This window comes from Triturus cristatus, chromosome 1_1 (assembly GCF_964204655.1).
Source record: "Triturus cristatus chromosome 1_1, aTriCri1.1, whole genome shotgun sequence".
NCBI lineage: Eukaryota > Metazoa > Chordata > Amphibia > Caudata > Salamandridae > Triturus > Triturus cristatus.
The window spans coordinates 414,098,076-414,124,002 of NC_140579.1; the positions used below are offsets into that span (position 1 = coordinate 414,098,076).

At 47.8% G+C, this 25,927-nt stretch overlaps 1 pseudogene; it reads right to left on the reverse strand.

Moving 5' to 3' along the window:
• Nucleotides 1-2,273: 2,273 nt before the first annotated feature.
• Nucleotides 2,274-25,927, reverse strand: part of LOC146870337 (uncharacterized) — a 72,839-nt pseudogene continuing 49,185 nt past the window's right edge.

The following is a 25,927-nucleotide window of genomic DNA, read 5'->3' on the forward strand; positions in this document are numbered from 1 at the left end:
AGATAAAGTCTTTGTCCTTGAGCTCCTCACTTTTTGTCTACAACATAGTTATCTACAATGGAAAGACGATTTTTACCTGCAGATAAGCGGCAGATCTACGGGCTTTTCTGGTGCACCTGCCTACGCAAACACATTCATGGCTAAGTTTGAACATGATTACGTTTTTTCCAACATCACATGGAGTGATAACCTTGCATTCTACGTAAGATTCATCGATGACATCTTTTTGATTTGGAAGAACTCTGAAGCTTCATTGGTCAAACAAATTGGTGAACTCAACCTCAAAAACCCACGCATCCAGTTCACGCATAATATCAGCACTGAACAGTTGTCGTTCCTGGATGTATTGATTACAAAAAAATCTAACACTTTGGCTACGTCAGTTTACTCTAAACCCACCGACAGAAACAACCTTTTGCTGCACTCAAGCTTCCATCCTCCGTCTCTCATTCGTAATCTTCCGTATTCCCAGCTCATTAGGATTAAGAGAATTGTCTCTGACAGCCAACACTTGGACCCTGCGCTTCAAAGACAAGCTATTAAATTCAAAGAGCGGGGTTATCCTGAGACTGTTCTTGAGTCCGCCATATCCAGAACTTCTACCAAAACACGTACAGAACTTCTCACTCCCTCAGTGAAAAAAAAACACAACTGACATGTCTTTGTATCTATATTTTCCACCAGTTCCCGTCGCATTCGTCAAATTATCAAAAATAGATGGGACATTCTCAAACATGAACCAGATTTTAATGGGTTGTTGTCTTCAGATCCCATTTTTGCTTACATTCGTAGCAAAAACATTAAAGACATGTTGTCAGTCACATCTAAAGTCAATCCCGACGAGTTCAAAGGTATGCAGAAAGGCCATAATTGTGTGAATTGTCACAATGCTATTACTGGTAATCTCATCCACCACCCTTGTTCAGGTAAAATCATCAATCTTAGATACACTGGTACCTGTGATAGCACCAACGTCATTTACACCATTAAATGCCCTTGCGGTCTTTTGTATGTCGGTAAAACTTCGCGCAAAGTGAAAGTTAGGATTTCAGAACACAAAAGATCAATTCGGACTAAAAGTCTCAAATCTCCCTTGACTACACATTGGTTAGAAAACCATCACACCATTGCACAATTGAGATTCACCATCCTTGAAATGATGCCTCGTAACACCCAAATCAACACTGAGAGACTTTTAGCGCAGAGAGAAGTTTGGTGGACCAAGTTCTTACAAACCCTGTTACCCCTTGGGCTCAATGACAAATTAGAAATGCAATGTTTTCTGTAATATCCATGTGAGTCATTGTGTCCCTTCCCTCTTGTCCTTCCTCCTTAGATTGTACGTCTGTTTTAGTCCGAGCAATTCAACAACGTCTTTCATTAGCATCGATGTCTAGTCTCTCTCACCAGTCACACTATTCTGACTATCCTTCCTCCCTCCAGTCATGCATGGTCGATTCACGGGTCAGTTGTCTGTCAATCTCTTCTACATTGCCCACGTTTCTACAATCATTGTTTTATTTATCCATTCATCCTTTTATTTTTGTCTTCACAACCTCTTCTATCCCTGTTTTTCTTAATCAGTTCCACCTTGTCTCTGTCTGCATTTCTCTGTTGCGTTTTTTCCTTTTATTCATACACGCTCTTCAGATGACTTCTATGTCTCTGTCTTTCTCCCCCAACATTAACTCTACTCATATTTCTGTTTCGGTTTTTCCCTGTCATTAACCCACCCACATTTCCGTTAATCTCTTCACCCATGTTTATTTTTTTTTTATTTTTTCACTTTAGTAACGCATGGATTACTTTATCTCCATAAGTGTTCTGCTTTCACAACACTTCATTCTTTCTACGCGCGCACATTCTGTCATGTTTATTTTTCATTTTTTGTCACCTGGTCACATAGTCTTAATTAATATGCTCATGGTGTCCCCCATTCATTTATTTTACCTTCTTGTCCACTAGTTGTACACTGTGATCTTTTCTTTTATCTTTTTTACTTTATCGTATTACCATTTCTCACATTCCCATCCTGCCTCCTTGTTACGTGTGCCTATATCACTTAGATTTGTGGTTGCTCATTACATTCTTCGGTCACGTAATCCTCTTTCTATCCTGATCTTGTTTCTTCCGTCACCACGTGATCATGCTCACGTTTATTTGACTTCCTGGTTACACACGCCCGTATCGCTGTCTTTTCCGGTGGTCCACAGTAGCTCGTATCATTCCGTTCTGTTACTTCACGTCTAGATGGTAAGTCCTTTTCTGTTATCTCAGTCACTCTCGCCCGTGATTTCATTCATACCGTTGGCTTCGATTTCTGAGCTTTTTCTTCTTTTCTTCTTTTCTTCAGTCTCTGCCTCATTTTCAGTACGCGACGTACCCTCGCTCAGAGCGGTGATAACCTCGTTGCGCTCTGTTGCAGTACCTCACCATTTCATTGTTTATCCTCTTTGGACTTGTTTCCAGTAAGTTTTTGCTTTTATTCCGCTTTCTGTTATGCAATTGTTTTTTCTGGTCTGGGGTCTAATGAGCATTTTCTGTGTTTCAGCGTACTTTGGTTGAAGTTTCTTATCCACTAAACAGATATTGTGAACCCCGTGTTTCATGTACATTTTCGCTCGTCTCTTCTTATCCAGTGAGAATCTGTTGTTTTCTATGTCTTGCACAGTGGGCAGTATCACGGGTCTCTACTTACACACTACGTTTATCTGAACACCTCATTGAGATATTTTATGTCACTTTGCGCACAATTTCAATCTCCTTTATCCTTCACAAAACTATGGGCTCTCGTTCTATATACATGTTCACAGTTTGTTCTATTCTCTTTACACCCACTGCACGTTGAATTGTCTCGGCTTGATTCAGACCAGCCGCCCTCTTCTTTGGTACCAGTTACGATGCATCTTGTTAATGTTTCAGTGTTTTACACTATGTGTTTCCGTAGTACATACAGTTTCAATGTAAATTTTCTTTTGTTCTACAGCTGCCCCTGAAGAAGGGATGGTTCTCATCCCGAAATGCATTGGGCAATTTTCCATGAACTGACGATCAAGTCTATTGCCATTGCGCAGTTTTTACATTGAATGTATTCAAGTATTTTTGTTTTCCATGTCGCTTCAACATTTATGCTATGTGCAGTTCCTATGTTACTTATGTTTGACTTATAAAAAGAGTTTCTCTTAAACATTTTTGTTTTCATTGCTCATCAGATTGTTGTTTAAGAGAGTTTAAACTGATGCTAATTCAATTCTACTTTTCTTGGAAGTGTTATAAGTGTTTTCTGAAGATTTTCAGCTGTGCACTCAGTATACTGGTGTCAATATCACTGGCTGCCACACCTAGGGCCTGCACATAACAGTATGCAATGACAAGTACTTGATGGACATCCTTGTGCGACTTGTAGCCCTCCATTCCTGGCATGTGTGCGCCTGTATTACCATTGTAAGTGTGTGAAATGCGTACCCGTAGGTGTCTAACGCAATGTACTACTAGTGCGTACCCGTAGGTGTCTAACGCACTGTACTACTAGTGCGTACCCATACGTGTGAACTAGTGCATACCCGTAGGTGTCTAACGCACTGTACTACTAGTGCGTACCCGTACGTGTGAAGTAGTGCGTACCCGTACGTGTCTAATGCACTGTACTACTAGTACGTACCCATACGTGTGAACTAGTGCGAACCCGTACGTGTCTAACGCACTGTACTACTAGTGCGTAACCGTACATGTGAACTAGTGCGTACCCGTTGGTGTCTAATGCACTGTACTACTAGTGCGTACCCGTACGTGTGAACTAGTGCGTACCCGAAGGTGTCTAACGCACTGTACTACTAGTGCGTACCCGTAGGTGTCTAACGCACTGTACTACTAGTGCGTACCCGTACGTGTGAACTAGTGCGTACCCGTAGGTGTCTAATGCACTGTACTACTAGTGCATACCCGTAGGTGTCTAACGCACTGTACTAATAGTGCGTACCCGTACGTGTGAACTAGTGCGTACTCTTTGGTGTCTAACGCACTGTACTACTAGTGCGTACCCGTACGTGTGAACTAGTGCGTACCTGTAGGTGTCTAACGCACAGTACTACTAGTGCGTACCCGTACGTGTGAACTAGTGCGTACCCGTAGGTGTCTAACACACTATACTACTAGTGCGTACCCGTACGTGTGAACTAGTGCGTGCCCGTACGTGTCTAGCGCACTGTACTACTAGTGCGTACCCGTATATATGAAACCCACCGTACACCCGCTATCATCGCATGTGTACACTTCGTTTCGCCATTGTACTTGTGCCGTAGGGGTACGTGTGAAACGCACCGTACCTGTGTGTGGATTTCAAAATTACATAGGGGACACATAAGGGACAAGTATTAGGCCCTAAATGCATGCTGGTTGTCATGGAGACAGAGTTTTCAGTTGAAAAGTGTCGATCATGTGTCCTGGAACAGTCAGTTGGCCACAAAATACAATGTTGCAAAGTGGTTGTTGACTTGACATGATGCTCAAAATTTGAACGATGCGAATGCTGTCATTGGTGTATGTTTAAAGTCATTGGTGTATGTTTAAAGGGATTGGAGTAAACGTAGGATGCGAATGAGTCTGACCAATCACTATGTACTCCTCTAAATGAATGCCCCTCAGCAAGACAGATATAAGGCAGCCAGAACCCATGAGAGGGCACTTGCCTGCACAACTTTCCCGTCGACCACACTGCTGCTGTCTCTGCTTCCTCTGGACCATGTCACGTACTGTGGAGAGGGCCCAGCCATTCACCCAGGAGGAGAATCAGGCCTTGCTGGACGTCCTCCTCCCACAGTACACCAAGCTGTATGGGAGACCAGGGGAGCAGGTGAGTGCTGAGTCCACTAACTTTGCCTATGCACCTGTTGTGTGAGTTTCAATATTGTGTCCAGGTGGGATAGACATGCAATGTTGTTTAGAGTGGGTCCCAGGGGGGGACATGCTGATGTCTCTCATGCAGAGCATGATGTAGTTCCTGTGTGCACTCCTCACTTGCATTGTGCTTACTGTGACTTTCACTGCATAGTGCATGACACTTTCAGCCTGGCAAATCCTTGGTGGCTTTTTTTCCTATTGTCCTGAGGTGATTCAGTGGTCCCCCTGGTGTGACAGGTGACTGTACCCACAGATGTGTATGAGTTGAGTGGCCCTGTGGTGAGAGTGTCCAAATGATGTGCACGACCTCATGGACAGTGATGTGTGTGAATGTTCCTTGTCATGTGGGTGAGTGTCTATGTGAAGTGTTGCACCACAGCTGCATGGAGGAGGCAACAGATCAACCCATCGGATGTGACAAGTAAGCCGTGCTGTGTGTCTGACTTGCAGAGCTAGCATGACACCTGTGACACCCCACTGGCAAGTGGCACATGTGCAGAGTGAGGGTTGTATCCGCTGTTGTTAATGACAGGCGAGTGATCTGTGCTTGGGTGTGTCTGTCTAGTATGCTGATGGTGCGTCAGTGGAGTGGGACATGTGACTGCTTGGCCAGTGCTGCCCTTCAGCCTGCTGTTGCATGTGCTGCACAGTGTGTGGCATGATCAGTGAGTGTGTCGCACCCCTCATGCCAACCTGTTGACTTTCAATGCCATGTAGTGCATTGGTGCTTGCACACAGGCCAATATCTTATTGTGTATGATGTAATTCCTGTCTGCATCCTATGCCCTGTGCAACATTTCAATGATGTTCAAATGTGTGTCTCTGGGACATGGAGCAGGTGTATTGATGTTGTGTCACTTTGTCATCCTGACAGGTAACTGCCTACGAGAAGGGCGTGATCTGGAAAGACATCGTCAGGGCCGTGAGATCTGAGGGGGATCGTCGTCGCCAGCTGCCCCAGGTGCGCAAGAGGTGGCAGGACATCCGGTGCTGGACCCGGCGGATCGCCCGAGTCCAGCTAGCGCTCGACAGTCCGAGCCCCCTCAGCGGCCGCCGACGCCTGACCCCCCACATGAAACGTGTCCTGGTGGTGGTATTCCCTGAGCTCGATAGGCAGTTACAGGAGAGAGTGCAGCAAGGAGGGGGTAGGTACATGGCTGTTTGTCGTGTTATGTGTCACCAGCTTTTGGAAGTGCTCTGTAGCCTGGATACACTCCCAGAGTTAATATGTGCAGTGCATTTTCTGTTCCCCAATGTCACCTGGTGCTCTTTTTCATCCCTTCCCCTCCTTGACATGTGTCCCCTGGTGTGTGTGTAATCACATTTGCACATGGTCATCTAGGGTGCCAGTAAATCTAAGTGCACATTGCTTTCGGCATCATGTGGGAGGGTGGTCTATGACTTGTGTTGGTACCTTGCCTGTGCCATGACCTGTTCACTATGTTGGGGGTCAATATTTGTTGTCACTGATGATGATTCTCAACATAGGAGTGTGAGCTTTAAAATGAACACCCTCGCAGCATGCATGACCAATGTTGTGGCCTCAGACATGATGTGCATGAGTGGGAGATATGCATATTGCCATGACGGTTGAACATGGTACAGTCAGCTCATTCCAGGACCACGGAGCAGTGTACCCACTACAGTCCCCTGAGACACCCTGGCCTCATAATCATGTGTGTCATCCAACACTATGCACATTCTCTGTGTGTTCAGCATAGGTCTGCCTCTGTGGCATTGTTCCCTGGCCTAGTTAGTATTTAGCAAATGTGTGCTACATGTGTCCACTGGACAGGGATACACCATTTTGCTTGTGCATACTCACACTGGGCAGTGCCTGTGTGGCTATTCACAACAATCTGTTGATGGTTGTTTGTCACAAATATGTGTTGTCAGCCCCACGAGGTGATGTTGTGCAAATGAAGCTATTTTTCCAGCTCAGTTATTGTAACCCTGAATAAGAGGTGTCACTTCTTGATCTGTATCAATTACATTGACTCAGGCATTTGGTGGGGTGTGCAGGAGAGGCATACATGTGCAACCCTGATTTTTCATTGCCAAGTCTGACTTGTGTGTGATACTTGGCTGTACAAAGAATCACCGTGCAGTGCCCCTGTGATGCTAGCCAGTGCTTAATTTACCTGCTTTGCAGCCTGTGTCAGTTTTAAAAAAACATGATTCCTGCTCATACATTTTTAGCACCTGTGTGTGGTTCAGATGCAACGCTGTTTGGACTTTGTGTGATGACATCTGTGTGTACATTCTGGCTTGCCATGAGGGTGTCCCCACAGTACAGCTAGGATTTTTTTTCTACCCAATTGCAGGCCCATTAGCTAATGCATTGTCCTGGGTGTGGACATGTGTGCCACTCCAGATGACAGGCAGTAGGTCATATGTGTAGCCAACTGTGTAATCAGGTGACGGATGGCCATGTGACAACTGACATAATTCAAGTTGTTACACTTACAAAATTGTACCTTGGCACTCACAGCACTTGTCAACAGTTCTTCATGTTTTAAATGTGAAAATTTGATGATTTGTGTTGAGAACACTGATGTGCCTGCATAAGAAGCCACTGTTAGAATTAAATGGTGTTGCAGATTCTCCATATACATGTTCCCACAGTGCTCTTGATTTTGTGAGACTCCTTTGTTGTTGGTGATACAAACTGACGAGTCTCAAGACATCCAGACCTCCGTGGGCCCATGTATATGTACTTTCTGCAACACCATTAATTTCGAACAGTGGCTTCTTAGAAAAGGTGCCAGCTTCTTCAATGACAGTGTAAATGTACTTTTGTGTGCACTGCCTTGTGCGACATATTTCATGCAGGCACATGAGTGTTCTTTTCACGAAATGGCGAATTGGCACATTCAAAACATGTAGATTGTGTAAAGTATTGTGAGTCCCAAGGTAGCAACATTTTTTGGTTTTGTGTTCCAAGGTACTTACAGGTCTCTGAGTGTGGTGACACCTTGAGTATTGAGGTGGGTTAGTTTACAATGGGTGCACCACTACTGTTTCTTTCAGGTTAAACAAGAGGTGGCATGACTTCATTGTATTGTTGTGCTCACCGGTTCACAGACACTAGCTTCTCAGTGTATTTCTCAGTCAAGTTGTGGCCTTTTGTGTTCTTTTTTTCCTGGTGTCCAAGTGGCATCGTGGGTCTACCAACTGGGCAGTACAGGGCTTACATATGTGCGGAGTTATCTAGCTGTTACTCATGATGCATTGCCTGATATGCACTGTGACCAATTGTTCTTGTGCTCATGTGTCAGATGTATACAGGTGACTGATGCATTTCGGTTTCTTATCCTTGCCCACAGCATCATCATCCGCAACCGAGGGAGACACCTGCATGGACCTGGAGGAGGGACCCAGCGACAGTGCCACCAGTGCTGTGGAATCAGAAGGACCCAGTGGCACGGAGGGCGAGGGGAGTCAGTCGGAGGACCTGTCTGGACACGATACCAGCTACGACGCCGATGGGTCCGAGGCTGACCTCCCTGAGGAGGGAGAGGCTGCAACACCAACTGGCAGCATCCCCACATCTGTCCCCGCCTCCTCCATTACCTTCTCCGCCCTCCCAGTTGCTCCCACCATGTCTCCTTCGTCCCAGGCACCCCACCCCCTGCCCCTGTCACCCCTGCTGCCCTCAGTGAAGAGTCTGTGGACATAATGCGTCAGTTGCAGGTTGGGCAGGCATCGGTGCTGACTGTCCTCCATGGACACACTAAACTGCTCACACAGATGGTGTCGTTCATGGAGGGCATGTCAGCAACGATGTCTGACCAACGCAGGTTTCTGCGGTCCATGGACTCTTCCCTGACGGCAGCAGTTTCTTTCCTGCAGCGCTCCGTCCACCCCCCTACCCCAGACCCATCCACACTGCTCTCTCCCATGCCTGCCCAACGCACACCCAGACAGTCACGGGCACGCACCCCACCAGACACATCCAGCATACCCCCAAGGAAGGCACAGCGCACACCTCCTGGCACGCACACTCAGGGGGATGTAGGCACACCCACAGGGGCTGGGAGCAGACAACATACACACAGCCACAGTCGCAGTCGGCAGTCCTCACAATCCTGTTCCTCCAAAACCACTCCCCTTAGCTCCCCGGCCAAACTGTCACCTAAGGAGACCTGTATGTTTGAGCTGGGCCTTGCCCCCACTGAGCCACCACCCCACAAGCGGGTGAGGAAGTCCCCGGGCACGGGAGTTGAGTCCCCCACCATGTCCACCCCCTCCCCCAAGAGCGCTGCACCCCATCCCTCAGCCACCACACCCTCCGTTGGCCCTGGGGTATCTTCAGGTGCAGGGGTTAGGATGGAGGCCCTAGCAGCAGTGTGCAGCGCCATGCTCACCTCCACCTTTGGCGCTGCCCCACCCCCTGTGGTGAAGACGTCCACCCCTGCACCTACCACACCTACACCTCCCCCTCATGTCCCTGCAGTGCCTGGTCCTGCCACAGATGATGCCCCCTCCCGGTCGACAAACCTTGAGGTTCCTTAGTGCAGGCAAGGTAGGGGTGGACGCCGTCCCCTACGTCCACCCTTGGACTTGAGAAATGGACTCGCCATTGGCCTTTGTACATAGTATATTTTACATTAATTTATTTTTGGTGCTGAATAAAGCCTTTTCTTTTACTTTCAACACTATTGCATTTCAGGTACTTGATGTTGGTGATGAGGCTCCGGGAGTTGGTGTTCTGGTAATGTGTTAGGGTTCTTAGAAATGTTTTTGTATGATGGTCATGAGGTGGACCATGGTATCTGTGTGCCATCACAATGTCTCTGCAAAGAATCATTGGTAGTGTGTGTTCATTTAGTTTGGAGATATTGTCCCAAGGAGTGTTCCTTCCTCTGTGGCACCTGACATCTTCCCTGCAAACAGTTGCACAATTGTTGTGCTGACCTGTGTCCACATTTCCTTTGTTGGTGACGGATCCCTTCAACAATGGCCATGCCTGCTCACAGATGTCTCCTGCTGAATCGTCTGTGCCATCCTTGCTAGTCACTGTACTTGTGTTTTGGGTATGTAGGAATGCCTTCAGGGACAAATTGGCCCTTTTCAGCACTATGCATGTGTGTAATCACGGCCTACCACACAAATGCTACTTGTTATGCAGGGTATTTGGGCACCTGACTCACAATTGTGGGCATTGTATCTGGTGGAATTGAACCCTATTCCTTCCATGAGAGACAACATCTTGGTGGCTGGACCAACACCTGTACATTCCTTACACTCCTGGGATGTGCGTGACAGTGTGTGTTCACTTTGGCTATCTTAGTTTTGTATGCAGTTACATGACTATACAGTCTGTTGACATGAAATCAGGTTGTGTATTGTGCTGCATCCGCCATGGGTGGGTATGCATGTGTTATATGTCCTCACACCCACATGTGGTATGTCATGCAGTATGTGACAGACATCCATCGTCCTGGGAGTGGGACCCTGCTGTCAGAGTCTTTTTTTGTAATAGCACTAAAATCATAGTCCAAAGTTAGGGATGCGTCCATACCACCATGTAGGTGTGGTCATCTGATGATGATGTACACCCCCCCATATCTCTGTCCACTGCTGGGAGTCCTCTGCACCCACCCCTCAGAGGTCTGGACACTGCTAGGAGTCATATGCACCCACCCCTCATATCTCTGACCACTGCTGGTAGTCATATGCACCCACCCCTCATATTGCAGGCCACTGCTAGGAGTCATATGCACCCACCCCTCATATGTCTGGACACTGCTAGGAGTCATATGCACCCACCCCTCACATCTCTGACCACTGCTGGTAGTCATATGCACCCACCCCTCATATTGCAGGCCACTGCTAGGAGTCATATGCACCCACCCCTCATATCTCTGACCACTGCTGGTAGTCATATGCACCCACCCCTCATATTGCAGGCCACTGCTAGGAGTCATATGCACCCACCCCTCATATGTCTGGACACTGCTAGGAGTCATATGCACCCACCCCTCATATGTGTGGACACTGCTGGGAGTCATATGCACCCACGCACACACCCCCTTGGAGCAGTACACTGCTGGCCTGGACCTACACACACACCAATATGAAGGTAACATGCTGGGCCAGTCCTCTAAGCCCACATTCCTGGCGTGTGTACGCCTCGTATCCCAAATGTACTGGTGCCGTAATGGGGTACGTGTGACACGCACCGTACCCACGCATTCATTGCATGTGTACGGTCCGTATCACTGTTCTATGGTGCCGTAGGGGTACGTGTGGTACGCACCGTACCCACGCATTAATTGCATGTGTATGGTCCGTATCACTGTTCTAATGGTGCCGTAGGGGTACGTGTGGTACGCACCGTACCCACGCATTCATTGCATGTGTACGGTCCGTATCACTGTTCTACTGTGTCGTAGGGGTACGTGTGGTACGCACCGTACCCACGCATCCATTGCGTGTGTACGGTCCGTATCACTGTTCTACTGTGTCGTAAGGGTACGTGTGACACGCACCGTACCCACGCATTCATTGCATGTGTACGGTCCGTATCACTGTTCTACTGTGCCGTAGGGGTACGTGTGGTACGCACCGTACCCACGCATTCATTGCATGTGTACGGTCCGTATCTCTGTTCTAATGGTGCCGTAGGGGTACGTGTGGTACTCACCGTACCCACGCATTCATTGCGTGTGTATGGTCCGTATCACTGTTCTAATGGTGCCGTAGGGGTACGTGTGACACGCACCGTACCCACGCATTCATTGCGTGTGTACGGTCCGTATCACTGTTCTAATGGTGTTGTAGGGGTACGTGTGGTACGCACCGTACCCACGCATTCATTGCGTGTGTACGGTCCGTATCACTGTTCTACTGTGTCGTAGGGGTACGTGTGACACGCACCGTACCCACGCATTAGTTGCATGTGTACGGTCCGTATCACTGTTCTACTGTGCCGTAGGGGTACGTGTGACACGCACTGTACCCACGCATTCATTGCGTGTGTACGGTCCGTATCACTGTTCTAATGGTGCTGTAGGGGTACGTGTGGTATGCACCGTACCCACGCATTCATTGCGTGTGTACGGTCCGTATCACTGTTCTACTGTGTTGTAGGGGTACGTGTGACACGCACCGTACCCACGCATTTGTTGCGTGTGTTTACGGTCCGTATCACTGTTCTACTGTGCCGTAGGGGTACATGTGACACACACCGTACCCACGCATTCATTGCGTGTGTACAGTCCGTATCGCTGTTCTAATGGTGCCGTAGGGGTACGTGCGGTACGCACCGTACCCACGCATTCATTGCGTGTGTACGGTCCGTATCACTGTTCTAATGGTGCCGTAGGGGAACGTGTGGAACGCACCGTACACGTCCACTTCTGTTGTTGCGGTACGCAGGGGTTGCTGGCCACGCCCCCCCAAGTGACCAGACCCTGGTGGTAATGTATGGCCTCCATATTATAGGTTTGGCTTTGAGTATGGGGTTTGTTTCCTGCCCTTCACCCCCACCTTGGCCCCTGGGTGTTGTTCTCACCTTCTGCGGCGTGTGCGTCGGGTGCGGTGCACCAGGTCGTAGGCCAAGAGGACCGGGATGACACGTACGACAGGGTTCATGGCGTGTACGTCACGTACCGGGGCTCCGTTGCGTAGCGGTTCGCGTCGGACTCTGCTTTTCCGGCTGTGTATGACTCCCGTAAAAAAAGAGCCGTACGGAGTGACGTTGGGACGAATCGTACTTGCTGGGCCGGAAACCACTGCCTGAATACGTCCGGACGTCGCGTACAAGCTGTTCCGGATCAGAATCGTAGGTATTTTTTCCACGTATGGTCTTTTGCACGAGTCGTACGGAAATAGGCTATCTGTACGAATCGTACTTCCTAGGTTGTAGGGACAATTTACCGGGTACGAGTCGTACGGAGAAAACGCTCCGTACGACGATTCGTAGGGCCTTTTTCCAGGATTGGAATCGGCCCCAGAATGTCACATAATTAATATATTTATCAATTAATCAATTGATATAAATTGATTACCAATTAATAATTAATTAACAATAAATTAATTATCAATACCAATACATACTAATGGATACAAATTAATTACCAAATAATAATTCATTAATAATAAAATAATTTTCAATACCCAAAAATAAAAATTAATAATTACTTAATTACAATTAAATTACTTCCCACACTATTCCCATTTAAACCCAGAACGTGCTCGAATAATAATTAATAGAATTAATATAATTATCAATTAATCAATCAATAAAAATGAATTACCAATTAATAATTAACAATAAATTAATTATCAATACCAATAAATAACATATAATAATTACTTAGTTACAATTAAAATACTTCTCACCCTATTCCCCTATAAACCCACAACACACTCCTAACATATTAGCAAATTAATTGTTAATAATTAATAACTGATTCATATTTTTTTACACAATAAACATAATTACCAATAAATTATCAATTCATAATTAATTACTAATTAATTAATTACCACAATTAACAATATAAATTATTAAATAACAAATTATTAATTAATTAAATTTGTAATGAATTAATTTAAATTAACTTACTTTCCACCCTATTCCCCTATAAACCCACAACCCGCTACGGAATAAAATTACACAAAAATTAATTAATTTATAACTAATGAATTAAAGAAATTCTTAATTAATGTATTATAATTAAATTACTTCCCACCCTATTCCCCTATAAACCCACAACCCGCTACGGAACTAAAATACGCAAAAATAATTTAAAATAAATGTAATTGTTTTAAAAAAATTCCAACATACATTACAAACATAATATATACTTTTAACACATATACTAACACTTAAAACACCCCCCAAAAAGTCGATATTTTTAACAACTCTATTATGACTGTTGATATTACTAACTTTGATATTATTTAAAACGATATTTCTTACCTGCATTTCGATATTCTGCACCACTATATTTTTGTAAGTCGATATTTTGGCAACTCGATATTTAAAATTCGATATTTTGGCAACTCAATATATATAATTCGATATTTAGACTGTTCACCCTTTTGAATGTGATATCTTTACTTGTATATGCAGGATTTTGGGTTTTTTATTCTGATAAATATTGGTTATTTTTCTAAACTGGTGTTGTGTCCTTTCGTAGTGTTTTCACTGTTACTGTGTTTGTATGTACAGATGCTTTACAAATGCTTTACAATTGCTTTGACTGCTCCAGCCACACTACCAAGGGAGTGAGCAGGGGTTATCTGAGCTGTATAATCACCCTACCCTGACTAGAGTGAGGGTCTCGACTTGGACAGGGTGCAAACCACTGTCTGACACTGTGGGGTCCATTAGGATGGTGGGCGGAAAAACACCCCGACCGCCATGGAACCGGAAAACAATCGCCCGCCGGCCCCGTGGGAAAACCGGCAGCCAAATTAGCATTAGCCACCAAAAAAATTCGACCGCGGCAGTACGAGGCCCAGAATAACTGCCCGTAGCGGGTGGAGATGGCCAGAATCCGTCCACGGCGGTCGGAATCGCAAGTATAGCGGAGACACCACCCCAGAAATTAGTATATCCCCGACGGTCCCGCGGTACGTACCGCCGTCTCCGACCGCCGCGGTCGCACAATGGGATGAATGGTAGAGCCAGCGGAAGAGCTGAAGCACAGCCACCACGGCAGACGAACTGTCAAAAATATGGCGGACGAAGCCAAAACCCCACAAGAAGGCCAAAAAGTGCACACAGAAAACTAGACATGCCTCCCAAATACACAAAACACACCCCAATGACACAACCACGTGGTAAAATGAAAAATACAAATCCCAGGACAACACACCTGTCAGCAACACCCCAATTTGATACACCCACATAGCTGAGTATAAAACCAGCCCCTTCCCTGACCACAATCCCTTGCAAAACTCCAGGCGAGAAGGGACACATACCCCAGCTGACAAGAGAGGCAAAGTACACAACATCACCAGCCACACCACACACAGCACCACCACCACCTCCAAACCAGCACAACTAAACCCCCTGCACAACACACACCATACACAGCACAACCACAACCACCACTCACACTCCTGCACCCACAATCACTTCGCACACCACACACCATGGCCACACAGAAAATGCCCAAATTCACTGAGAGTGAGTTGAAGGTCATGGTAGATGAGATAGTCAGAGTGGAACCTCAACTTTTTAGTACCCTGATCCAACAGATACCATTAGCCACAAGGACACAAATGTGGGCTAGGATAGTCCAAAGGGTCAATGCAGTAGGGACCACCCCAAGATCAAAAAGGAGATCATGAAGCGGTGGCATGATCTGAAGAGGGTGGTCAAGGAGAGGAGGAGCAAGAACCGTGAGCTGGCTCAGAGGACTGGCGGTGGCCCTCCCATTCCACCAAAACCATTCACACAATGGGAGGAAAAGGTGCTTGCCATACTGCATCCAGAGAGTCTCACAGGAGTAGCCGGGGGAGTGGAGGCTGGTAAGTACAAACAAATGACTACCGCCACTCTGCAATGTACTGCCTTGCACAACTACAAAGCTACACCACCTAGGACACATACCATCCATCTGCACCACACACTCACAAAAACATGGCTCACAGATCCAACATTCGCCCACTCCCATTCACCCCAAACATAGCTAACAACATAACCATGGGGGCATGTGTACAGGCAGACAGCACTACAACAACCACCAGGTGCCCTGGCCCACACCTGAGCAGGATGGATCCCTCCCCCACCCCACCCAGGAGCAGTTGGAAGCCATTGCAGTACACCAAACAAACTCACCGGTAGGTAGCCATCTTCCCTGGGAGGGTGTCTGGGGGTGGGGGGCCTGCACCACTACTCCCACCATGCCCCCTGTCCCACACCTGAGCAGGATGGATCCCTCCCCCACCCCACCCAGGAGCAGTTGGAAGCCATTGCAGTACACCAAACAAACTTACAGGTGGGTAGCCATCTTTACAATGAGGGTGTTTGTGTCTGGGAGGGCTGCACTACTACTCCCACCATTCCCCCTGTCCCACACCTCAGCAGGATGGATCCCTCCCCCACCCCACCCATGAGCAGTTGGAAGCCATTGCAGTACACCAAACAAACTTACAGGTAGGTAGCATTCTTCCCTGGGAGGGTGTTTGTGTCAAGGAGGGCTGCACTACTACTCCCACCATGCCCCCTGTCCCACACCTCAGCAGGATGGAGCCCTCCCCCACCCAGGAGCAGTTGGAAGCCATTGCAGTACACCAAAGAAACTTACAGGTAGGTAGCCAGTATATGCACTCACCAATTGTTCCCAAATTAAATGGTGCCATATGACAACACCAGCCCTCACATTGCACAAAGAGGCATACCTACCCCATTGCACAGTGTGCACACAGGTAAGCGAAGGAAACTGTCACAATCACCAAAGTGTGACACACCAATGCACAAGTAGAAGAAATAAGTAAAATGCCAGTTCCCTTTGGAACAAATCTGAATAACATATACCATGTACGTGGACACAAAATACAAGTACAAGCTACTTTGATTACATAATCTCTATTGGAATATGGTTGTGTTATTGTACAAATAGAAGTTTACAACAGACCATCAATTCACTGCTATAGATGATATGTCCAGATAAAGACTAACGATAGGAGTCTGTAATTGTGTTTTCTCGTTTGTTTTTATATGTACTGATGCTTTTGTAAATATTTTGTTATATATGTCAAAGGGAATTTTTTTTAAACAGATTGTATGTATCAAGAGGAAATTTTCTTTGTATAAATTAATTGATTTTTATGTAATTTTAATTAAAGCAACATTTGTAATATGTTTTTAGTTTTTGTGTCAGAATTCAATTCAACCCATTAGCTTGAGTTTCTGAAAGTGTTACGTATTTTGTGTCCACATACATGTTATATGTTATTCAGATTTGTTCCAAAGGGAACTGGCATTTTACTTGTTAAGAGTACCTCATCCCTTTGGTCTTAAAGGGGTCTCTCTCTTTAATTTACAACAAGTAGAAGAAAGCCTGGGCACATTCATGCACAGCAACTAGTTACATGTGCATCGCCATGGGGCAAGTGCAAGAAGGACCATTAGAAAAATATGAAAGCATGTGTGGTGGAACAAATCAAGATATGCACATGACAGGACAAAGGGATGCAGGAGATGACAATGGCCAGTCCATGGCCAGATGTGACGTCTGCTAGGTCAGACAACTAAACCATTAGTCCACAATTAAACACATGTTGTGCCAGGCCCTAGATGGCAACAAGTCCCAGTAAACCTCATTTGGACACATTTCGCATGGTATGCCTTGACACCTCGCACCATGGACAAGTAATGCTTGTACCACTGTATCATGTCAGGGAGCACAGTACTGCACACAGTCAACAATGTGATGATATGTCAATTGTGCAGTGTACAAAAAGTGAATGACACACAGCTAACACAAAGCTTGCCGGGTGCACTGCAATGACCATTTCACATCTGACCCACAGGTGACCAAAGACTCACTGCTGAGGACAACACCAGCAACCTGTAGAGCCAGTCTCCACCCCCGGTACAAGGACTCTCGGATGTTGACTCTCAGGATTCCGTGGACGATGAGCTCGAGGCCGGCCCATCTGGTGTGCCAGGGGGCAACAGGTCCCAGGACCCCAGCATCCCCCCACCACATCTGCGGCAACAACAACTCCACAGCAGACCCTGCTGTCACGGCCTGTGCGGCCACCGCCACCACCACCACCACCACTACCACCATTGCTGCCTGCAACACCCTCCCTGTCCCAGAGAATGCCCAGCACACACCACCCATGGAGGAGGGCAGGGAGAGGATGTGGGTGCCCACAGTGGTGAGACAACAGGTCCGGGGCAGCAGGGCAGGTGGGAGGGGCAGGGTCACCCAGGGACACCAGGAGGCTGGGACCCACTCCCTGGAACACATCACCAGAGTCCTGGGTGCATACGAACAGGCCCAGGGACGAACGGGCCGGTCAGACACATGAGCTCATCCTGCTGATGAGGTCCATCGACAGACGCATGGGACATCGTGGACCCCTTGGGCCATCAAGTGGCGGTACTGAGGGACAGGCATGCACCCCAGGCAACACCTCCGCCTCCCTCTGGTGGGCTGTACAATGACAGTACACCATCCTCCCCTGCGCCCACAGAGAGGGGTGAGTCCTCAGACCCCACTGGCCCTGCAGCAAGGCCCCCACCTGCCAAACGACGAAGGGGCCGTCCCAAGAAGACCCTGGGAGTATCTGGAGGCCAAGCACCTGCCAGATTCCAGTCACGGAGCCAGCCATGATGGCAACCCTCTCCACCACTGCATTGACTCTTTGGACTGACCTTCCCCACACTGCCTTGTGAATGGCATCTGCCTGTTGGACTGGGTCACCACAGCAATGTGGTGACTACTCGACCATCTCATCTACCACGACTGTCAACTCACTCCCCCCCAATGGAAATGTACACCTCCCTCGCATCTCCTGAGGCTTGAGCCGGGAGCAGAGGGAAGCATTCGCGCTAAAGGTATTCGAGCGCTTTCAGCTCGAAGCTGTTGTTGATTGCTGCTGATATTAATATTGCTACTTTGCACACGGGTTGTGTTCTAACACTTCCCAAGATTTTTTAACTCAATCTTTGGTGTTTTTAACTTTACCCCCCTGCACATTATTTTAGAAACCTCCTGATAGCTTGTCTTTCTCTCCTCACCCGGCGCTGGTCCCGATCCGAGCAGGCAGTCCCTGTGGAGCGGTGTACACGGGCGGTGGCAGCCATCTTGAGGGGAGGGCAGGTTGTCAGTCTAGTGTGCGGACGCCTGCCTATTTAGAGGAGCGCTGGCGCGACCGCGATCTATTACTACTCCTGAGGCTTGAGCCGGGAGCAGAGGGAAGCATTCGCGCTAAAGGTATTCGAGCGCTTTCAGCTCAAAGCTGTTGTTGACTGCTGCTGATATTAATATTGCTACTTTGCACACGGGTTGTGTTCTAACACTTCCCGAGATTTTTTAACTCATTCGTTTGTGTTTTTAACTTTACCCCGTTGCACATTATTTTAGAAACCTCCTGAAAGCTTGTCTTTCTCTCCTCACCTGGCGCTGGTCCCGATCCGAGCAGGCAGTCCCTGTGGAGCGGTGTACACGGGTGGGGGCAGCCATCTTGAGGGGAGGGCAGGTTGTCAGTCTAGTGTGCGGACGCCTGCCTATTTAGAGGAGCGCTGGCGCGACCGCGCAGCGGACGCGTGCAGCGGGCGCGCCGCTGGCGCCTAAGGCAAGCCCGTCTGCGCCCGTCCGCACCCGGGTTGCGCACAGCGCCCAAACCCCTGGTCCAGAGATACCAGGTACTATTAGTAAACATGTATACACTAGAGAAGCATTACTGGGACTAAGAGGCGGGGGAAGGCATGCTGCCTGCGGGCGTTTTTTTGCCAAGGTGAGGAATAGTATTCCTTTAGGATCCTGCCTCAACTGTAGAACTTTGTTCCCCAAACTGCTATTTGAACCGATCAGGTCTTTGAAGGGCGTCGGCTGCTCGGCCGGATCTCCTGACGAGACGATTAGCTGTATACTCATTAATGCCAGGTCTTTGGTGAAACACAGTATCGAATGCGCCAATCTATTGGAAGGCTATGGTATTAATCTTGCTTTTATCACGGAAACCTGGACGGACGAGGCGTCCGGGCCTGATCTAGTTAAAGCCACTCCCCCCGGGTTCCATTGTGAGGTGCTCAACAGGCCAGACAAGAAGGGAGGTGGTTTAGCTATTATTTATCATAGTTCGTTCAGGGAACTTTTAAAGCTGCCAATCAGCCCGCATGTGAAGCACTTGCGTTTAATTTTAGTTTAACAAACCATCATTCTTTTAAGGGCATTTTAATATACAGGCCACCTGGCGCTAGACCCTCTTTTTTCCCCTCTTTAGGGAACCTCTTGGAAGATGCCTTGCTGGGCAATTCCTATACGATACTTGGAGATTTAAATTTTTACTTGGAACTCGTAGATGACCCTGAGACGGCCCGACTATTGGATTTAATGGAATCCGCAGAGCTTTCCCAGTGTTGGACTTGGCCCTTCTGGCAGGTTCACCCCTGAATTTTTTTGCTTTTATTGGTGACTTGGTGATAGTGGTTTTTGGTTTCTGCGCACTTTCCCTGTGTCCCAGGGTAAAGTGCGTGCGCACTCTGAGTGCATGTAGTGAGATAGGCCTGCCCTCCCATAGGAATGCATGGGGAATGTATGCGTCCCTGGTAGTTCCTGATGCGTGGGGTGTGCATGGTCGAGTCTGGTATGTACAGATTCGTGTGGTTAAATGCTGCGCAATGATGCGTGCGGCGTGCGTGTAGCTAGTATGGAAGTGCCACTTCTAGAAGTGGGCACTTCGGTGTGCAGTGTAAAATGTGTGCCTTGTCGCGTGATTGGCTGGCTGAGGTCATGTGACGGGCTAGGGATTCCCCAGAGTCAGGAGGAGTCACCCGGTGGTGAATAGGGAGATTAGCATGCTGATGGCTGGGGAGGAGTGCACCTTGGACCTGAATAGGGCAGGGCTTTCCCCACACAATGCTGGCTCCGCCCCCTGTGGTGCGACTGACGACCCTAGCCCTGCCAGTGAATAGAGTGAGGGGCTGAGCACATCAAGGGTGCTCCCCAACCAGCTGCGACTGGTTTTCCCCCTCACCCTGAACCAAGAACAAAGGGCTTTACTGTATAAAAATGGGGCTGTGTCCCCACAGAATCTGTTCTCTTCCAGGATCCTACCTGAGGGGGGCTGCTGCTGGACCAGAGGACCGCCACTTGGACTACCTCCCTGCCTGGAGGCCCAGTGATCTGGCTCTGGGTCCAGCCTTGCCCCCCCCACCCCTGCCTGGCTGCATGCAGGGGAGAACTTTGCTGGACTTGGTGTCTATGGGCATCCCTAAGCGCCTGGAAGCGCTTTTATTTTCCTTCAGCGCTCAGGAGCGCTTTGTTGCTGCAAGCCGGTGCCCACCCGGCATTTGCCCCGTTCTGGACTGATCCTGAGGTCCCCTGGCAGGTGCCCACCCTGCCAGGGACATTGCCGTGGTCATCGGCGGGTGCCCACCCCGCTTAATTAATTGTCTCTATAGCGGGTGCCTACCCCGCATTGTTATCGCCATAGCGGGTGCCTACCCCGCTTATTTGCGTCCTGTTGGCCTTACAAACGAAAGCGGGTGCCCACCCCGTATTGCCAGCCTACGCGGGTGCCCACCCCGCTTTGTGTGCCTCAACAGTGGAGCCATCGTTGCATTATCATTTGGACCGAAGGCGGGAGCCCACCCCGCGCTTCGGTAAGGAGAAAAGTTCTCCGCCGCTGCCGCCGGCGCCGCGACAAGCCGGAGGGTTGCTTGGCAACTGGGACTCCTACCGCTACGTCACTGGAACGCAGAGCGGGCAGGAAGTCCCGGCGTCAGGAGAGACCGCGAGAACTGAGAGGACGGAGCAGTGCAGGCTCCGTGTCCGTCCCGTGCGGGCCGCTGCCCCGAAGCCCGACGCCACCGCGGAAGCCCAGCGGGAGCACCCTGGAGCCCTGGTGAGGCGTCCTTGTGTGTGGAGTCCCCGTGGGGCTGAGGGGGGCATTTGTGATTGAGAGCCTGCGAGGCTCCAAGGCTCTAGGGGGCATTTCATTTGTTTCTTGAGCCCCGAGAGGGCTCCACCGGCGGTGGGGGCATTTCTGTCGTGCCGGCAGGCACCGGGGCAGTGCGAGTGTCGGGCGGCCCCGGAAGGCAGCGGGCCGCCCCAACGTGTTCCCGAGCCCCGAGAGGCTCCAACGAGGCCCACATTGTTTCGCTTACGAGCCCAGGGAGACTCCAAACATAGGTGGCATTGTGTGCGTGTTCAGAGCGCATTGCACGCTCCAACGACGGGGGCAATACTTGCATAGAGCCCTGACAGGCTCTAGGGGGCCACAAGTGTTGCGCATTTAGAGTCCAGGAGAGGCTCCAACCTCTGCCATATTTGTTTAAGAAGGCACAGTGGTGCCCCAGCATTTCTCCAGTTGCCCAGCACTTAGTGGGCAACTGCTACGTGTAGGTTGTGCTTTGTGCGCCCTGGTTTGCGCAGCCTGCGCAGGAGCGCCCTGACTCTGCTGGACACAGGGCGTCCTTGCCCCTTCAAGGCCAGTTGGCCTAGGGACTGCCACAGGTGGTGGCTAATGTGAGTTTTTGCGCTATAGTCTTTGTTCTACACCGCTGAATGAATTTTGTGCATCATGTGTTTATGTGCTTAGACCCCTACAGGTATTGTGATACTTAGGTGGTTGTTTCTCTCCTAGTACAGGTGGTACTAGTGAGGTCCTGATTCCCTGCGTAATATTTTCCTAAGGTGGTTAGGGTTGCGTAGGTGGTACTTACTTGTTACCAGTAGTTACTGGTTGTGTGCTACATTTTCTATTTAGTGCTACTGTGGTAAATAATTTAATTACCGGAACTTAATTTGATGCGGAAAATTAACAAGAATAGCTCAGTAAAATAAGTGGCAGAATCCGTGGTATTAGAGGTTCGGAATGGGCTTTATTCCTATACAAAGGAACATAATTCGAATTATGGGCCTTCTATTCCATCACCACGAAAGTTCAGGAAGGAAGGAACAACACATTGTTGACAGGTAATCATTTTTATAGAAGAGGCATTACAGTGAAACAGATGCAGGAGGCGTAACAGTCGATAACAGAGATAAAACATACATGCGTAACTAAAATGGGTGTAACTAGGCGTAACTAAAGAACGTCATTAGGTATGATGTCACAAATGGGTGGTTCCATGAAAGAATTTCGCAATGTCAGCAAAAATACTTGGCAGAGATGCGCGCGCGGCAGCATGACGTGTGATTTGACGTGCAACTAGGGGGAGAAAGAGACTTGACATTTAGCTCTACATGTGGAGACGGAAGTCTGGGGTTATGTCAACCTAATCCCAAATCATATCTAATATCCTATGTTTAAAGAACTGTGTTATCCAAAAAGAGAGGTCTCTTAGGATAGAATCTTATTCTATACTGACTATACTGACTGTTAGTGCGTGTACAAGCGTCTAAGTGTCTACACTAGATGCGAGGGGGTAGGAATATTCCATGGTAACAGGGCTATGAATTACTTGCATGAGGACAGCGAGGCCTGGCCCTTTGCGCGGTAGCTGGAGGAATGTTTACCTAAACTACTAGACAAGAATGCATCGGATGAGGGGCGGAGGAGATAATCTTGAAGGTGAAATACAGTTTTCTGGCAGGCTACGGGCTGGATCAGGCACCGTTAGCCTGCGCAGGGAGTAAGACAAAGTTCATGGTCACAGATGCAGGCTCAGACTGGAGCTTTCAGAGGCAGAAGGCAGGAAAAGGCTTAATGGCAGAATCAGGGCCTACTCGCCTGGACTGTAAAATGGGATAAATGAACCATATAAAACCGGTGGCCTTTCATACTTAGGAATAGAATATCCGGCCCATTCATGGCGGGTCTGAAAGAGGACATGTTGACGGTGGACGCACATGTGTTTGCGTCTTCATAACTGGAACTGGAGGGAACATACATGTACTTGTGACTTATACATGAAACCGTTGGGGTCCAAGATAGGGGACATAACTGATCATAAAAATCCATATTTCCACATTCCCTCCTTGTCCCCTACTTGCCCTTAAGAGATATCAATCTTCATCAATCCATCGATCTGTTCATATAACATCATTTGTTCTTCTTTCTTCTTCCGGGATCTCGAATGAAAACTTGGATGTGGGATACACGAGGTGGCACACAGACCACAAATCGCTGGCCCACATTGTAGACATAGGCAGCAACTGAATAGTATGAGAAAGCCAATACCTAGGAAGGAGAGCATTCTCCATCCCCAGGCTGACAACACGCCCCAGAACCAACCGGACCAAGTCCAGGTGCCTGGACTCTGGTGTATCTGGCTTACAATCTTATGAAGGCGGGTTATGGCTTTATATACTGACGGTGAATTTTCTGGTATGAAAATGCAACAACTTGATCCGATGACCCTACAAGCTCCGCCCCTATCGGCCAGGATGACGTCAAGGACAAGACGATTTTGAAGCACAACAATCCGCATAGCAGACTGCTCTTCTGTTAAATTGCCTAAGGCGGAAATAGTTTCGTTCACTACTGCTTCAAGGGTTCTGGTTAATCTACGTATCAACTTACTATTAGTGACTGTACCTATATAGGGGAAGAAACCTTTATTGAAATCTGTGTATTTTTCCCATGCTGTTTCAGTGTAATCGACGATTGGGAGATCTCTCTGCTGTCTATTGTGTACTAAATGAGTATTTCTATGATAATCAGGAGGAGCTAGGAAAACAGGTGGTAGGAGGAATGCTATGTAACAGGTACCATCCCAATCTAGAGGTAGGCGTATATATGCGGTCTGGCCACATATAAAGTAGGAATGACGAGAAGCTCTAAATGTAGACTTGCCTTGATCACTGAATTTTATCACAGTGGTGCATTTACTATGGCCCATGTGTATGGAGCCATTCTTTCTTACACACAATTCACCTTTAACTGGAAATACTGACATAGCGGGCAAAATTGGTGCAGCTTCGGATTCAACATTCAGGATCATGAGATTAAGCGTGAAATTACCTAATCCGTATACTTCATTTTCTAGATCAGTTCCTGTTCTTTTGGGAAGTCCCTCCTTGTTAGGGTAGCAGACTTTAAGCAAAACTAAGTTCAGGTTTCCCCATACCCAGTTGTCTTGATAAACTGCGGAATTCGAATCTAGGGAATTGATCAAACTAAACCATGCTCCACAGGAGCCATTGTGTGTGAACGGATATGGAAAGAGGGGCAAAACTCCCTTATAGTTCTGATAGGGAGGGAGTCGGCCACATATCCAACAATTTGTAGCATTACTAGTCTGATGGGAATGATGTAACATACTAATAAAAGTGTTATTGCGCAGCGCAAATCTATAGGACAACTCATGCGGGGGTAATTCACTAAAAGAATGTTCAGCAGTAACATTGTAAACATGTTTAGAAATAGGATAATATATGTGCAACAATATACTTGCAGTGATTATTAAAAGACTTAAGAAAAACAAAATTAATAACGTCACTGTGCAATGACTACGCAGTGATTTATAGTACGCATGTTGTTTCAACTGCATCCTTCGGTTTCTTTCTCTATTCAGGTCTAGGGGATACATGTCAGAGACAAATTCGACCGATTCACCTTGGAGAGGACTTAAACAATCAAATTGTCTGACTTATTAGACCGTAGTTTTAGTTTGTATAGTTCCTTATTGCTTAGTTCAACCAAAGGAAGCTTTGAGTCAATCGGTGAAGACACGCAAGGTGTATCATTTACATCAGACGGTAGTCCATGAAATTTCTTGATATGACTTGAATGTATCCAACCTTTGCGACCTTCGATCTTCACGGCTGTCCTCGTGGTGAGTAGTACAAGTTGAGGCGATTTCCACCTAGGATCCAGCTGAGTCTTCCGATCGAAATTACGCACTAACACCAGGTCCCCGGGAACTACGTCATGGGGTTTCACCTCGGTGTTGTCGGGAAAGGCTGCAGCTACCTGTGAACGACAAGATTGTAGTGCAGACATCAAGGAAGCCAGGTAATCTGTCAGCATATTACAGTCAACGTCAGTTATTTTGCGTGGTATAGGCGTCCCCCACATATTTGGTGGTCTACCGAAGATCACCTCATAAGGGGATAGCCCTGTTCGAGAATGTGCTACCATTCTCATGTAAAAGAGTGCAACTGGTAAGGCTACTACCCAGTCGACACCTTTCTCCCTACATATTTTGGACAATCTATTTTTCAGAGTTTGGTTATGTCGTTCCACGAGACCTGCTGCCTCGGGGTGTCGGACACAGTGAAATCTCCATTGATAGCCTAACAAAAGTGAAACGTGTTTCATTAGTTCGGATGAGAACGGCTGGCCGTTATCTGAGTAGACAACACGTGGTAAACCGTACCGTGGGAAAAATTCTCGAACTAACTGTTTGGCAGTAGTCTGGGCAGTGTAATCTGAAACC